At 42.1% G+C, this 17,519-nt stretch overlaps 1 pseudogene; it reads right to left on the reverse strand.

Annotated features, from left to right (window-relative positions):
- Positions 1-8,075: 8,075 nt before the first annotated feature.
- LOC102273832 (ubiquitin carboxyl-terminal hydrolase 17-like) lies at positions 8,076-17,270 on the reverse strand (annotated as a pseudogene).
- Between the last annotated feature and the right edge of the window lie 249 nt (positions 17,271-17,519).

Raw genomic sequence — 17,519 nt, forward strand, 5'->3', positions numbered from 1 at the left:
TGTACACCTGAAACTACTATAATATTGTAAATCAACCATGTTTAAAAAATAAAAAATGAATTCAATTTAAATCATAACATACATTCTGACCTGGCAGGAAAGAATAGGAAAAGAACACAAGTGTAGAAATAAATTCTTGAGCTGAAATGAAAGACAGTTCTGTTCCTGTTATGTGGGAGATGGTATAAATAATGACTCTACAGTTCAGTTCAGTTCAGTCACTCAGTCGTGTCCAACTCTTTGCTACCCCATGAATCGCAGAACGCCAGGCCTCCCTGCCCATCACCCACTCCCGGAGTTCACTCAGACTCACGTCCATCGAGTCACTGATGCTATCCAGCCATCTCACCCTCTGTCGTCCCCTTCTCCTCCTGCCCCCAATCCCTCCCAGCATCAGAGTCTTTTCCAATGAGTCAACTCTTTGCACGAAGTGGCCAAAGTACTGGAGTTTCAGCTTTAGCATCATTCCTTCCAAAGAAATCCCAGGGCTGATCTCCTTCAGAATGGACTGGTTGCATCTCCTTGCAGTCCAAGGGACTCTCAAGAGTCTTCTCCAACACCACAGTTCAAAAGCATCAATTCTTTGGCACTCAGCTTTCTTCATAGTCCAATTCTCACATCCATACATGACCACTGGAAAAACCATAGCCTTGACTAGACGGACCTTTGTTTGCAAAATAATGTCTCTGCTTTTGAATATGCTATCTACGTTGGTCATAACTTTCCTTCCAAGGAGTAAGCGTCTTTTAATTTCATGGCTGCAGCCACCATCTGCAGTGATTTTGGAGCCCAAAAAAATAAAGTCTGACACTGTTTCCACTGTTTCCCCATCTATTTCCCATGAAGTGATGGGACCAGATGCCATGATCTTCATTTTCTAAATGTTGAGCCAACTTTTTCACTCTCCACTTTCACCTTCATCAAGAGGCTTTTGAGTTCCTCTTCACTTTCTGCCATAAGGGTGGTGTCATCTGCATATCTGAGGTTATTGATATTTCTCCCGGCAATCTTCATTCCAGCTTATGCTTCCTCCAGCCCAGCGTTTCTCATGATGTACTCTGCATATAAGTTAAACAAGCAGGGTGACAATATACAGCTTTGTGTACTCCTTTTCCTATTTGGAACCAGTCTGTTGTTCCATGTCCAGTTCTAACCGTTGCTTCCTGACCTGCATACAGGTTTCTCAAGAGGCAGGTCAGGTGGTCTGGTATTCCCATCTCTTTCAGAATTTTCCACAGTTTATTGTGATCCACACAAAGGCTTTGGCATAGTCAATAAAGCAGAAATAGATGTTTTTCTAGAACTCTCTTGCTTTTTCGATGATCCAGCGGATGTTGGCAATTTGATATCTGGTTCCTCTGCCTTTTCTAAAACCAGCTTGAATATCTGGAAGTTCACGGTTCACGTATTGCTGAAACCTGGCTTGGATAATTTTGAGCATTACTTTACTAGCATGTGAGATGAGTGCAATTGTGTGGTAGTTTGAGCATTCTTTGGCATTGCCTTACTTTGGGATTGGAATGAAAACTGACCTTTTCCAGTCCTGTGGCCACTGCTGAGTTTTCCAAATGTGCTGGCATATTGAGTGCAGCACTTTCACAGCATCTTTCAGGATTTGAAATAGCTCAACTGGAATTCCATCACCTCCATTAGGTTTGTAGTGATGCTTTCTAAGGCCCACTTGACTTCACATTCCAGGATGTCTGGCTCTAGGTGAGTGATCACACCATCATGATTATCTTGGTCATGAAGATCTTTTTTGTACAGTTCTTCTGTATATGACTCTATAGGAGTCCTTTAAATCTTGGGGTGGAAAGTGCCTGCATCCAAAGTTAATTATTTCACTTGTGACATAGTTTACACATAATCTGATGAAAGTAAGAGAACAGGATGAGTCTGTGGAGATTGTGTGGTAATGGTGAAGGTTTCAAATAATCTTTTTTAAAAAAACTGAAGTAGTATGTTGATTTATCTTAGTCTCAGGAGATAAGCTCTTTACTGAGCATGGGAGATGAAACTGAAATGCTTGCTGTCATAAGATTTCCAGGCCTTTTATGGGAAAGAATAAGAGAAGTGTCCAGATACAGTGAAACACTGTGTCCCCTGGTTTAATTATTTCTGCTTGGGAACCAGGAATTTTAAGCTGAATGGGCCATCTGCACATCCGAAGGTTTCCACTCCAGTGTGTACATGTACTTGCAGTGCATGACGATGTGCTTATATCATGAACTGTGGTTCCCAGCACAGGGTCCAGCGTAGAAGGCCCCCAGCCCACCCAGGAGAGCAGAATAGCTGCTCAAAGCAGTTGGTGTTACTGAATGAAGGCTGGGTGTTGTTCAGATGCCACCTTGCTCAGAACCGACCCCCTTCTCCCCTCCAGTCTTTGCTTGGTTAGCTCAGTGCAAGCTGTAATCTATCTGAGAAGTGATGGTGGCCTCCCTAGGAACAAGAAGTCCTGTGTTAAGATGTACTCAGTGGGTCTCAGGGACTGGCGGTTCTGTGCTTGCCTTTTACCTTAGTGCTCGCTGGAGGGAGGTCTGGGGACCATGTTCAGCATCCCTAAGAGTTTCGCTAGAAATGCAATTTCCTGGGTCCATCCACTTTGTGGAATCTCATTTTCTTAGAGTTGAGTCCTGGATACCCAAAGGACTGCATTTCTATTAAGCCACAGGTTATATCAGTGAAGGAAAGTTCCACGGCTCAAAATAGCCTGGAGTTAAAACTCCCCTTCAGGTCCTCCCCACCATTCTATGCAAAACAAAGAACTCTCTCACAGGAAGAAAAAAAATGGACATTAAGGTTGATTACGCCCAGCTCCCAGCTGGCCCCATCCTCTGGGCGATCTCCAGACTTCCTTGCCCCAGCCATTTAAGAGATAACTACTCCAAACAACCTTGGAGAAGAACGGCCCCCTTAAGACAGTAGATTTCCACATATATGCCTATATATGCTTACTCTTTTCTTGGGTTAGTGCAGCAGCTCATTAATCTGACTGCTGCCCCTTCTCGCCTCATTAAAGGTGATCTGTTCCTGTAAAGTGCTGGTCTTCTTTTTCCAAACCTCGCCTTCTCTAACTCCCTTACCCTACAATCAGGAATATGGGCTTCCCAAGTGGCGAAGTGGTAAAGAATCCTCCTGCCAATACAGGAGACACAAGAGATGCGGGTTTGTTCCCTGGGTCAGGAAGATCCCCTGGAGGAGGAAGTGGCAACGCACTCCAGTATTCTTGCCTGGAAATTTTTCATGGACAGAGGATCATGTTGGGCTACAGTCCATAGGGTTGCAAAACAGTTGGACACGACTAAGCATATGAACATGTCAGTAATATAAACTTAATAAATAAAACATAAAGTCAACTGGTGACAACTTAGAAATCAAAATACCTGCACGGTATATCATATTTTGTGGATTTAGTAACATTGAAAGACATTTTAAAACACAGTGCTATTGAATAACGAAATGTAGTGGTTTCTATAAAACACCTCCACAGAGACAAAACTCTCATCTTCTATAAAACAAAACTTTTTCCCTTCTTTTTTAATTTTTTAAATGATGAAAGTATGATAACACATTTACAGGAGACTTGGAAAATACAGAACAAAGTTACATATAGTTCTCTAGATATTACAATCATTTTTATAAAACAAAACTCTTGTTTCAGGACAGGGCAACTCTTAAAAGACACAGAGCCCATAGCTCAGTCCTTTAACCAGAGTCCCCAAATTCAGACTAATTTCAAAGCTCTTTATTTCCAATTAAATTCCTGTTCAATTAGTTTACTCAGATTACCTCATGATAAAATTTTTAAAAGTTAAAAAAGCTTTCCTATGCCAGTTTTATAAGTTCCATGTTATTTTCTCTTGGAATGTCCACAGTTAGAAGAGGCTGTGTGGCGTGTCTACCTCCCATGTCGCTCCGGGTTTCTTCCTCCACTCACACACAGGGAGTGGTGAATGCCCTGTGCTCACCCCTCCTCAGTCATTTGGGGCAGAAAACCACATCTCAGTTTTTATGTGAGCTTCTCACTCCAGTCACTTTGCTCAAAGGAGAACCGGAGCACAGAGTCATCAAAGAGGAAAGGCCACGGGACCCAGGGGGCATGCCCTCCAGGGTCACTGAGGGTACGAGGGCTTTGACAGAAAAGGGTGGCATCTCCAGAGGCTGGAGGAAGGACATTCTTCTGAACCTGGAGCTCCACCATCCGTCGGTCAGTCTGGTAAAGACCATTCTAGGTGCCAGCCTGAAATAGCTGGATGGGGAACAGGCAGTGGTCAGAGCAGTCCTCCTGTGGGGAGGCCGAGGTCAGGGCTGGTCACCTGAGCAGGTGTCTCTCTGTCCACAGCCGTCTGTGCTGAGTGGAGACAGACAGTCTGGTCAGCCTCCCAGTGGAGCTGCTGAGTGCTTTTCTGTGGGTCTGGAAGTTGCTGGGGGTCTCTGCCTGTTAAGGGACCCTGTATCCTGAATGGGGACCTAGGCAAACCCCCTCGTCTGCGGCCAGGATGCAGAGTCTGGAGTCCTGGTTCAGTCTTTGGGGGGCAGGGTGGGGGCATGGCTTGGCGGGCACATCAGGATGCGGGGCTTGAACCTGCAACGTGAGGGCAGGGCTGAGGCCAAGGAGGCCTGCTTCTGTGAGCTGGGCAGGGACAGAAGGTCCTGGGCAGAGTGCAGGATGGTAGGCGGGGGACCCAGTGATGTCCCCAACGCAGTGCTGACAGGGCAGAGTCCATGTGAGAACACGACCTCGGACAGATGTGACCTTGGTGTCTGGAGGGCCCCCGGTCTGCACACACTGTAAGAAAGGACATGCCACAAATGAAATAGGTATTAGTATTTCCTCTCAAGCAAATGGGAAACCAATCAGATGACGAAGGCACAGAGCATACAGACATACATTTAACAGTAAAATTACTACAAGTGGTCATGTTAATATGAAAAGAAAGCCCAACCCAGTGAGGAAAGGAAAATAAATTAGTCATCAATACCACCCTCCAACAACTTCACAGTTGATCTCCCACCCCAAATCTCAGGAGGGAAAGTTCAAGCTGAATTCTGTGTCCCGTGAACGGTCCAGACACACAGCCCTTCCACAATTCACACCCAGAACACCAACTAGTTCCTATACATGACTCTGTGTGTCTGTAAGTGAATGAGTGTGTGAATGTGTGGTGTCTATGTGAGTGTGTGAGTGTGTGTCTGTGAGTGTGTGTCTATGTGAGTGTATGTGTGTCTATGTGAGTCTGAGTGTGTGTGTCTATGTGAGTATGTGATTGTGTGTGTTTATGTGTGTGTGTGTGTCTATGTGAGTGTGTGTGTATATTTGAGTCTGTGAGTGTGTGCCTATGTGTGTGTGTGTGTGTGTCTATGTGAGTGTGCATGCAGACATGTACAGCAGCACTTACTGCAGTGCATCCAGAGGCCTCTGCTTCTTCTTGCTACTTTTCTTCCTTTGGCCTCCCCCTTGGAAACAAGGGTCACTGCCAACGTTTATTGGCCCCTGAGGTGGGGGATCCCTGGTTGAATTGTTGAGCCGGTAGTTTTCCTGTTCAGGAAGTTTCATTTTCCTCCCATCTCCATATTTTGACAGGTGGATCAGGACTGCCGCGGGAGGTGGGGCTGACTCAACCTTTCGGAGGTGGAACTCAAGCCGAGGTCGACGGTGTTCTTGGAGGCACTTCCACTCCCCTAAGATTATTTCTTTCTCTCTTTTTTTTTTAATTAATTAATTTTTTTTTACTTTACAATATTGTATTGGTTTTGCCATACATTGACATGAATCCACCATGGGTGTAGTGTTCCCCATCCTGAACCTCCCTCCTACCTCCCTCCCCATCCCATCCCTCTGGGTCATCCCAGTGCATCAGCCCCGAGCACCCTGTATCATGCATCGAACTGGTGATTCATTTCACATATGATAATTTACATGTTTCAATGCCATTTTCCCATATCATCCCACCCTCGCCCTCTCCCACAGAGTCCAAAAGACTGTTCTATACATCCGTGGCTTTTTTGCTGTCTCTCATACAGGGTTATTGTTACCATCTTTCTAAATTCTGTATATATGCATTAGTATACTGTATTGGTGTTTTTCTTTCTGGCTTACTTTACTCTGTATAATAGGCTCCAGTTTCATCCACCTCATTAGAACTGATTCAAATGTATTCTTTTTAATGGCTGAGTTACATTCCATTGTGTATATGTACCACAGCTTTCTTATCCATTCATCTGCTGATGGACATCTAGGTTGCTGCCATGTCCTGGCTATTGTAAACAGTGCTGCGATGAACATTGGGGTACAAGTGTCTCTTTAAATTCTGGTTTCCTCAGTGTGTATGCCCAGCAGTGGGATTGCTGGGTCATATGGCAGTTCTATTCCAGTTTTTTAAGGAATCTCCACACTGTTCTCCATAGTGGCTGTACTAGTTTGCATTCCCACCAACAGTGTAAGAGGGTTCCCTTTTCTCCACACCCTCTCCAGCGTTTATTGCTTGTAGACTTGTGGATCACAGCCATTCTGACTGACGTGAAATGGTACCTCATTGTGGTTTTGATTTGCATTTCTCTGATAATAAGTGATGTTGAGCATTTTTTCATGTGTTTGTTAGCCATCTGTATGTCTTCTTTGTAGAAATGTCTGTTTAGTTCTTTGACCCACTTTTTGATTGAGTTGTTTATTTTTCTGGAATTGAGCTGCAGGAGTTGCTTGTATATTTTTAAGATTAATTCTTTATCTGTTGCTTCATTTGCTATTATTTTCTCCCATTCTGAAGGCTGTCTTTTCACCTTGCTTATAGTTTCCTTTTTGTACAGAAGCTTTTAATTTTAATTAGGTCCCATTTGTTTATTTTTGCTTTTATTTCGATATTCTGGGAGGTGGGTCATAGAGGATCCTGCTGTGGTTTATGTCGGAGAGTGTTTTGCCTATGTTTTCCTCCAAGAGTTTTATAGTTTCTGGTCTTACATTTAGATCTTTAATCCATTTTGAGTTTATTTTTGCATATGATGTTAGAAAGTGTTCTAGTTTCATTCTTTTACAAGTGGTTGACCAGTTTTCCCAGCACCACTTGTTAAAGAGATTGTCTTTTCTCCATTGTATATTCTTGCCTCCTTTGTCAAAAATAAGGTGTCCATATGTGAATGAATTTATCTCTGGGCTTTCTATTTTGTTCCATTGACCTATATTTCTGTCTTTGTGCCAGTACCATACTGTCTTGATGACTGTGGCTTTGTAGTAGAGACTGAAGTCAGACAGGTTGATTCCTCCAGTTCCATTCTTCTTTCTCAAGATTGCTTTGACTATTTGAGGTTTTTTGTATTTCCATACAAATTGTGAAATTGTTTGTTATAGTTCTCTGAAAAATAGCTTTGGTAGCTTGATAGGGATTGCACTGAATCTATGGATTGCTTTGGGTAGTATGCTCATTTTCACTATATTGAGTCTTCAAATCCATGAACACAGTATATTTCTCCATCTGTATGTGTCCCCTTTGATTTCTTTCACCAGTGTTTTATAGTTCTCTATATATAGGTCTTTTGTTTCTTTAGGTAGATATATTCCTAAGTATTTTATTCTTTTCGTTGCAATGGTTAATGGAATTGTTTCCTTAATTTCTCTTTCTGTTTTCTCATTGTTATTGTATAGGAATGCAAGGGATTTCTGTGTGTTGATTTTATATCCTGCAACTTTACTATATTCATTGATTAGCTCTAGTAATTTTCTGGTGGAGTCTTTAGGGTTTTCTATGTAGAGGATCATGTCATCTGCAAACAGTGAGAGTTTTACTTCTTCTTTTCCAATCTGGATTCCTTTTATTTCTTTTTCTGCTCTGATTGCTGTGGCCAAAACTTTCAAAACTATGTTGAATAGTAGTGGTGAGAGTGGGCACCCTTATCTTGTTCCTGACTTTAGGGGAAATGCTTTCAATTTTTCACCATTAAGGATACTGTTTGCTGTGGTTTGTCATATATAGCTTTTATTATGTTGAGGTATGTTCCTTCTATGCCTGCTTTCTGGAGGGTTTTTATCATAAATGGATGTTGAATTTTGTCAAAGGCTTTCTCTGCATCTATTGAGATAATCATATGGTTTTTAAGCTGATTTCTTGAACATCAGTTTCCTTCAGGGGCTCCTCTGACCCAGGAGCTCCAGGACTGGCATCTCCTGCAGGCTCGCCATGGGCTGCATCCACACCTGTGGGGTCAACCCCCAGGGACCTCCTGGCGCTACCCCCATTACCTGCTTCCAGTTCATTCTTCTGGATGTAAAGAGGACATAGGCACTCTGGGTAGATGCACGGCACAGGGGGTGACCTTAGCATCGTCCATCTTGTACCACTGGCCATTTCCAGCTCTTATGCAACAAAAGTAATGTCCTTGGTGACAGCTCTTCCCGGAGTGGACCAGCACGGCATAGAGCACATAATCCAGGTGTCCTACTTTCTGCTCAGATATGTACAGTAGAACATCAAGGCATCCAGGATATCTCACTTGCTTGTGCATTTTGTCACCTATGAAACCTGAGAGCCGCTTTAGCATGAGGATCAGGACCTTGCGGGGGCGTGGTGCAGAGTCAACCTCTTGGTGGCCTGCACCTGGAGACATATGCTACAATGATAGGCATTGCCACCATCTAGCTTCTTGGGCTTCACTAGCTCTCTCAAAGCTTGGTTCATACTCTGAGTTGCCATGATATCCAGTGGATGTCCAGACATGGGTCAAAAGTGTCTGAGACACCAAGGCAGTGGAGACACTGGATCTGAGATCTCCAGGACCCTCCAAAGATCTGACAGATGAGGGTGCTGTCCTCAGAGGCATGGTCTAACAGCTCATAGGCACTCAGACACACTTGCTGCATGATGTCCAGGGTGAGTATCAGAAACTCGTGGGCATCTTCCTGCTTATATCTGTGGAAACTAGCAACCAGGTCCTTCCAGGGCCAGATCACCTCTCCAGAATGAAGGAGGGCTCAGGTGATGTGAGCTTGCATAGCACACAGCACACAGATATGGTAGGGACAGATGGTCCATGCTGCTGAAACAGCATGAGCTGCCCAGGGCCCGCGTGTCGGTCAGGCACTACAGCACTGCATTCATAGAGCAGGTGTTCCCCATGTTCGAAGCCCAACTCCCAGCTCATGTCTCTTTCAGCTTGGAAGTGGGTCTCAGATTTCACAGGTGACAAAATGCACAAGAAAGTGAGATATCCTGGGTGCCCTGATGCACAGCTGTGCATGTCTGACATGTAACCACTGGACTGCCAAGGAATTCCCCAAAGATAGTTTTTTTAATGGTGAAACTATAATATATTTAGAAAGATGAAAACTTATTGGGAATCATCCACATTCATCCCAAGTATTTGAAAGTAGAAGTCAACTCAAGATGTATGAAAAAGAACACCTGAAATGAAAGGTATGAGAAAGAAGTTGGACAGATCATAGATATTTGACGGTAGGAGTTCTAGTAACATTTATCCTTTTAGAGCACTTCTTCAGTCCTTCAACCCCAGGTCTGGTCCTGGGAGTCCCCAGATCTGAGCCCAAGGCTTGGTCTCTGCCTCCAGAGTTACTGGGTTATAGAAATGGAAAACATGCTCTGAGGGGTTTGGTGTGAAACCGCACCTCCGGAGGTCCACACTCCAGTTTCTATCTAAATAAAGATCTCCAACTGCAGGCAGAGGTTCAGTCCTGGAGGCATGAAGTTTCCACATCAAGTGTAGTTGCTCTGTTTTCTCCTGAGGCCTCTGTTTTTAGAGTGTGACCAGTGTCCTCCAGTGGCCTGCCCGTCCTTAGACTTTGGGGTCTCTTGCTTTTCTTCTAAAGGCACCAGTCTGCTGAGATGAGGGTATGACTTTAACCTAAACACTGCTTTATCTGCCCCCTCTCCATAGACATGAGAGAAATGGCAACCCACTCCAGTGTTTTTGCCTGGGAAATTCCATGGACCGAAAGCCTGAGAGGCTATAGTCCATGGGCTCACAAGCAGTCTCCATAGACAGCCACATTAGGGTCTCTTCAAGTTTTATTGATTTATTTTTAATTCGGGGGCCACGTTTTGCAACATGTTACCACAACCAAGAATGGAAACTGCACTCCCTGCCTTGGAAGGCAATGTCTTAACCACAGGACCACAAGGAACATCCTCCATTCTGGTTTCTTCAATGTGATCAGATCAGATCAGATTAGTCTCTCAGTCGTGTCCAACTCTTTGCGACCCCATGAATCGCAGCACGCCAGGCCTCCCTGTCCATCACCAACTCCCGGAGTTCACTTAGACTCACGTCCATCGAGTCAGTGATGCCATCCAGCCATCTCATCCTCTGTCGTCCCCTTCTCCTCTTGCCCCCAATCCCTCCCAGCATCAGAGTCTTTTCCAGTGAGTCAACTCTTCGCATGAGGTGGCCAAAGTACTGGAGTTTCAGCTTTAGCATCATTCCTTCCAAAGAAATCCCAGGGCTGATCTCCTTCAGAATGGACTGGTTTGGATCTCCTTGCAGTCCAAGGGACTCTCAAGAGTCTTCTCCAGCACCACAGTTCAAAAGCATCAATTCTTCGGCACTCAGCCTTCTTCACAGTTCAACTCTCACATCCATACATGACCACAGGAAAAACCATAGCCTTGACTAGACGAAACTTTGTTGGCAAAGTAACGTCTCTGCTTTTGAATATGCTATCTATGTTGGTCATAACTTTTCTTCCAAGGAGTAAGCATCTTTTCATTTCATAGCTGCAGTCACCATCTGTAGTGATTTTGGAGCCCAGAAAAATAAAGTCTGCCACTGTGTCCACTGTTTCGCCATCTATTTCCCATGAAGTGATGGGACCGGATGCCATGATCTTCGTTTTCTGAATGTTGAGCTTTAAGCCAACTTTTTCACTCTCCACTTTCACCTTCATCAAGAGGCTTTTTAGTTCCTCTTCACTTTCTGCCATAAGGGTGGTGTCATCTGCATATCTGAGGTTATTGATATTTCTCCCGGCAATCTTGATTCCAGCTTGTGTTTCTTCCAGCCCAGCGTTTCTCATAATGTACTCTGCATAGGAGTTAAATAAACAGGGTGACAATATACAGCCGAATAGCTGAACATATGAATTTGGTAGGAGATAAAATCTGGCTTCTAAAAGTTCATTCTTTTTTGTGTTTTTTATGTTTTAAAAACTGGCTTTTATTTTTTATTGATTTTTTTAGTTGAAGTACAGTTAATTTACAGGATTATAAACCTTTCAGGTGCAGCACTTAGTACTTCAATATTTTTAATGGATCATACTCCATATAAAATAATTATAAAATATTGGCCATATTCCCTATGCTTGTGCATTACATCACTATTCGTTATCTATTTCACACCTGGTAGAATCAAGAATTGGAATATTTCAGGAAGCTCCTCAGGAGAAAATGATACCTTGTGGTATAGCTGGAAACACTTTTCCAAAGAGCATCTCACCTCAATGTTCTGTATCAACAACCACAATGTACTAGCTATGACAAACCTAGACAGCATATTAAAAGGCAGAGACATTACTTTACCAACAAAGGTCTGTCTAATCAAAGTTATGGGTTTTCCAATAGTCATGTATGGATATGAGTGTTGGATCATAAACAATGCTGAGTGCCAAAGAATTGATGCTTTTCAACTGTGGTGTTGGAGAAGACTCTTGAAAGTCCCTCGGACAGCAGGGAGATCAAACCCATAAATCTGAAAGGAAATCAGTCCTGAATATTCATTGGAAGAACTGATGCTGAAGCTGAAGCTCCAAGACTTTGGCCACCCAATGGCAAAGAATTGACTCCTTGGAAAAGACCCTGATGCTGGAAAAGACTGAAGGCAGGAGGAGAGGGGATGACAGAGGATGAGATGGTTGGATGGCATCACCAACTTAATGGACATGAGTTTTAGCAAGTTGGTGATGGACAGGAAGGCCTGGTGTACTGCAGTCTATGGAGTCCCAAACAGTCTGACACAAATAAGCAACTGAACTGACTGAATAACAATGTACTATAATATACAATAATGGGAATAAAGAAGATTAACAACAATAACAATTAAGGCAACAATGAACATGGGGAGGGAGATGTACTCATTATATTAATGATGATAATAAACCTACAGTGATGGGAGATGAGAGACAGGTTTTTACGGAGTGAGTGACAGGGTCATGACATCAGTTCTCAGGGCAGCAGAGCTCTAGATTTAACAGGGAAATACATTCTGGGGCACAGCCTAGGAGCAGGAAGAGAAAGGAATCCACTTACACACGAGGACACAGGGCACTTAACCCCATTGCCAGCCTTATATGGAGGGGTTTCTGGGCACAGAGAGACCTGGTCCAGGACCCCCACAGGACACCACCAGCTCTCCAGAGTGAGGACAGCTGGCTGGCAGGGTGGCTGCCTCCTGGGAGGCAGGGTCCTGATCCACACCTGCCCAGCAGCACCACTCGGTACTGACTGTCAGCTCCCAGTGTCACTCCCCCTCAGTTCAGTTCATATCAGTCACTCAGTCATGTCCAATTCTTTGCAACCCCATGGACCGCACCACGCCAGGCCTCCCTGTCCATCACCAATTCCTGGAGTTTACCCAAACTCATTGAGTTTAACAACCCATTGAGTCTGTGATGCCATCCAACCATCTCATCCTCTGTCATCCCCTTCTCCTCCTGCTCTCAATCTTTCCCAGCATCGGAGTCTTTTCTAATGAGTCAGTGCATTCACATCAGGTGTCCAAAGTATTGGAGTTTCAGCTTCAACATCAGTCCTTCCAATGAACACCAGGACTGATTTCCTCTGGATGGACTGGTTGGATCTCCTTGCAGTCCAAAGGATTCTCAAGAGTCTTCTCCAGCACCACAGTTCAAAAGCATCAACTCTTCGGCACTCAGCTTTCTTTATAGTCCAATTCTCACATCCATCCATGACTACCGGATAAACCATAGCCTTGACTCGATGGACCTTTGTTGGCAAAGTAATGTCTCTGCTTTTTAATATGCTGTCGGGCTCATGGCTGCAGTCACCATCTGTGATTTTGCATGGATTTCTTCCTTCTCATCTTCTTGAGATCACTCCCGAATAAATACTCAGCACATGAAACTTCATCTCCTCTGCCCTCTGGTATCCAAAACTGTGATGAAAGTGATAAGATTCCAGGGAAAATGGGGCTCACAACAGAAGGAATCAACTTCTGCTCAGGATGGAAATAACATGAAGACTGATGGCATCTCATGAGACTTGAATTTTGATCGGACATGAGCTTTGCTGGCAAGAATCATGTCTATGAATTAATGAGGAAAAACACAAGATTGTTTGAGATGGGGAGAAATGCTAAAAAGCTCTACCCTCAACCTGGATTAAAGAGGGTATGAGAGGGAAACCATTAGAAATAAAAGGAATCCAAATTGTTTGCTTATACTTTTTTTTTGTTTCATTTAAAATTTCAGGTTGGGTGATGCCATAACATATTTAAATGCAAAGAGGAGGGTTCAGAGAGAAGGAGTGGTTTAAAGTGTATATGGTTTGTTTGCAACTCATACAACTCAATATCAAAAAAAACAAACAAGCCAAATAACAATTGAGCAGAGGTCTGAACAGACATTTTTATAAATAAGAAATACACTTGGCCACAGGCACATGAAAAGATGCTCAACAATGTTAATCAAAGAAATGGAAGTCCAATCCACAATGAGATTTCACCTCACACCTGTCCCATGGTTATCATCAGAATTCTATGGCTAGCAGGTGTCGGCTAGAATATGGAGAGAAGGGAACCCTCCTACACTGTTGGTGGGAATGCAAATTGGTGTAGCCACTGTGGAGAACAGTATGGAGGTTCTTCAGACTACTAAGCAGAACTACTGTATGATCCAAAATTCCTCTCCTGGGTAAAATCTGAGAAAAGGAAAACATGAATTCTAATAGATACATGCACCTCTCATGTTCACATTAGTATTGTTTACAAGAGCCCAGATATGGAAGCGCCTAAGTGTCCATCCACAGATGAACCGATAATACCCTCCAGTCCACGCTTGTTGCTGCAAATGGCAAACTGCTTTCATTTTTATGGCTGAGTAATATTGCACTGTATATTATGCCAAGTGAAATAACTCAGAAAGACAAACACTGTGTGTGTTATCATTTATGTGTGTAATCTGAAATAAAATAAAACAGAAACACACAGATATAGACTACAAAGCAGTGGTTACCACTGGGGAAGGGGAGCTGGGAGGTGCAAGTTAGGGGTTGGAAATTAAGAGGAACAAGCTGCCTTGTATAAAATAAATGAGCTGCCAGTATATATTACAAAACACAGGGAATACAGATGATATTTTATAGTAACTTTAGTGGGGCATAATCTATAAGATACTGCATCACCATGCTACATCTGAAACGAATATCATACTTTACATCAACTATCTTTAAAAACTAGATGAAAATAAAATACAGTGCATGCATTTTAAATCATAACATACATTCTGATGCCAGGAGAGAATAGGGGAAAACACAGGTAGAGAAATAAATTCCCGAGTGAGATGAAAGGCAATTCCTTTCCTTTTATGTGGGAGATGGCATAAATAATGAATAATCCTACAAGAGTTCTTTAAAACTTGTGGTGGAAAATGTCCACTCCCAAATGATCTATTTCATTTAGGAAATGGTCTACACAAAATCTGATGAGCCATAAAGAAAAGGATGAGCCCTTGAAGATTGAGTGGTAATGGGGAAAGTTTAAAAATATTCTTTTTAAAAAAAATTAAAATATAGTGGATTTACCTTAATATACTAGCTTCAGATGAAATTTCCTTTTTTAAAAAATTTTATTTTATTTTTAAACTTTACAATATTGTATTAGTTTTGCCAAATATCAAAATGGATCCGCCACAGGTATACATGTGTTCCCCATCCTGAACCCTCCTCCCTCCTCCCTCCCCATACCATCCCTCTGGGTCGTCCCAGTGCACCAGCCCCAAGCATCCAGTATCATGCATCAAACCTGGATTGGCAACTCGTTTCATACATGATATTATACATGTTTCAATGCCATTCTCCCAAATCTTCCCACCCTCTCCCTGTCCAACAGAGTCCATAAGGCTTTCTAATCAGTGTCTGTCTTGCTGTCTCAGTTCAGGGTTTTTGTTACCATCTTTCTAAATTCCATACAGATCAAGAGTTAGTATACTGTATTGGTGTTTTTCCCATCTCTTTTCATTTTGTATAATTGTTCCATTTCATCCACCTCATCAAAGAACTGCTTCAAATGTATTCTTTTTAGAAATAGAATTTTTCTGGATATGTACCATTGCTTTTTTTCCATTCATCCTGTGGATTGGCAATTTGATCTCTTGGTCAACCTTGTAAAAAGAATGAAACTAGAACCAGATTGAACATCAAAGTTCACGGTTCAAAAATGCAAAATGGATTACTTTACTAAGTGTAAGACCAGAAACTATTGTGCTCCTAGTTTGAGCATTCTTTGGCATCCATTCATTTGGGATTGAATGGAAACTGACCCACCTCCTTTTCCAAACAAATACAAATAAACAAAATAAACAGAAATTAAACTTAAAGACTGCACAGAAAACAAACTATAGTGGTTGCCATTTAAAACAAAAATAGGGGGAAAGAAAGGGGTTGGCAAATTAAAAGAACAAAACAACTAATGTCAAAAAAACTATAAAACTAGTATAGGAGAACATAGAGAAAATAAACCTTAATCAGAAAAATGGGAGTGCTGAGTAAATTAGGCTTTTGATTTCTCCAGAGAAGACATACAGATCCCTAACAAACACATGAAAAGAGATCAAACCATTATCAAATGCAAACAGGAGCCAAATGAATATACCATTTGAAGGTCAGAATGGCTGAAGATCCAGAACTTTGGCAATAAATGCTGAGAAAGTGCTGACTCACTGAAAAGACCCTCTTGCTTTTCAATTGAGGAATGATTGAAAGGAGAAGGGGACAAACAGAGGGTGAGAACAGTGTGGAGCATCACTGACTCAATGGACCTAATTTACAAATTTTGAAGTAAGATAGGAAAAACATCAATACAGCATGCTGCATGTCTATAGGGTTTAGAAAGATTGAAATAACCCAAGTCAACAAACAACAAAAGAACACTGATGCAAAAGAGGAGGAATACAGACATTTTTCCAAAACTTTAGTACAGATAATCTATAAAATACATTGAAAATGTTCTACATCTGTAAGAAACAAATGCCAATCCAGGTACATCAACTATAAAAAAACTAGATGAAAAGAGTACTGTTTTAAATCAGAGGGATTCTGATGGGAGGAGAGAATAGGGTTCAAAAACAAATAAAATGCTGAGCTGTGGTGGAATTTTGATAACCCTTCTAATACTATGTAAAGTTTAAAAATAAAATAAAATTTAAAAAATAAATAAATAAAACAGGAAATTCTTTAAATAAATGTGGAATATTCAGTCCATCTAAAAAAAAAAAAAAAAATTTGGAAATAGCACTGCCTTATGATCCATGAAATCCCACTGCTGGGGAACACATGGAGATTGAAACCAGAAGGGAAATGACAAGTTACCAAAATATTCTTTTTCACAAAACTGTTTTTAATAGCCAGGACATGGAAGCAACCCAGATGAAATTTCTTTAATGAACATGGGAGATGGAACTGAAATGCATGAAATAATAGGATTCCCAGGCATTATATGGGGTATAAGCAAAATGTCCTCAGATACAATGAAATACTCACTATGTCCTCTGGTTTAATTTTTTCCATTTGGGAACCAGGAACTTTTAGCTTAAAGAACCATTGCCATACCTGGTAATATTTCTACTCCAATATAGAAATCAACTGTGCATGGCATGGAAGTAAAATAAATTACAATAGTTTACTATGTAGGAAAATTTTTTGTTGATTTCCCCACTAACCAACAAATAGAGGATAAAATTGTCTTCCCATTTTCTGTGCACAGTTAATAAATTTTTAACATGTTCTTGAAGGCCCTGTGTGGCCAGTGCTTTAATGAGTCATGCTCTGCAGTCCAGCAGTAGGTCCTATATGGTCACCTCAGTATTTATCTTTCAAGTGTTCATAGTTCTTCATTTTGCATTTTATTTTTAATTTCTCCCAGAGAATCCCAGCTTCATTTCCCCAGAATCCCAGTGTATCTGATGTCCTGCTTGTTTTGAAGACATAGTATGGTTCATGGTGCAGAAAATGCACTCAAAATATTTATGGATGAAGAAGGAAATGATGGATCATCTCACTGTCCCTGGACAATGTCATTACATCCTTGCTCTTCAACATGCTTGAGGGTTATACTTTCCTATTAGTTTGGGAAACCTAATCTGGTGCCTCAGATGGTAAAGCATCTGTCTACAATTCGGGAGACCTGGGTTTGATCCCTGGGTCGGGAAGATGCCCTGGAGAAGGAAATGGCAATCCACTCCAGTACTATTGCCTGGAAAATCCCATGGACACAGGAGCCTGGTAGGCTACAGTCCATGGGGTCGCAAAGAGTCGGACAGGACTGAGTCAAGGCAAAGCAAAAGCAAT

The sequence above is a fragment of the Bos mutus genome, chromosome 27 (genome assembly GCF_027580195.1).
Source record: "Bos mutus isolate GX-2022 chromosome 27, NWIPB_WYAK_1.1, whole genome shotgun sequence".
In the NCBI taxonomy this organism is placed as follows: domain Eukaryota; kingdom Metazoa; phylum Chordata; class Mammalia; order Artiodactyla; family Bovidae; genus Bos; species Bos mutus.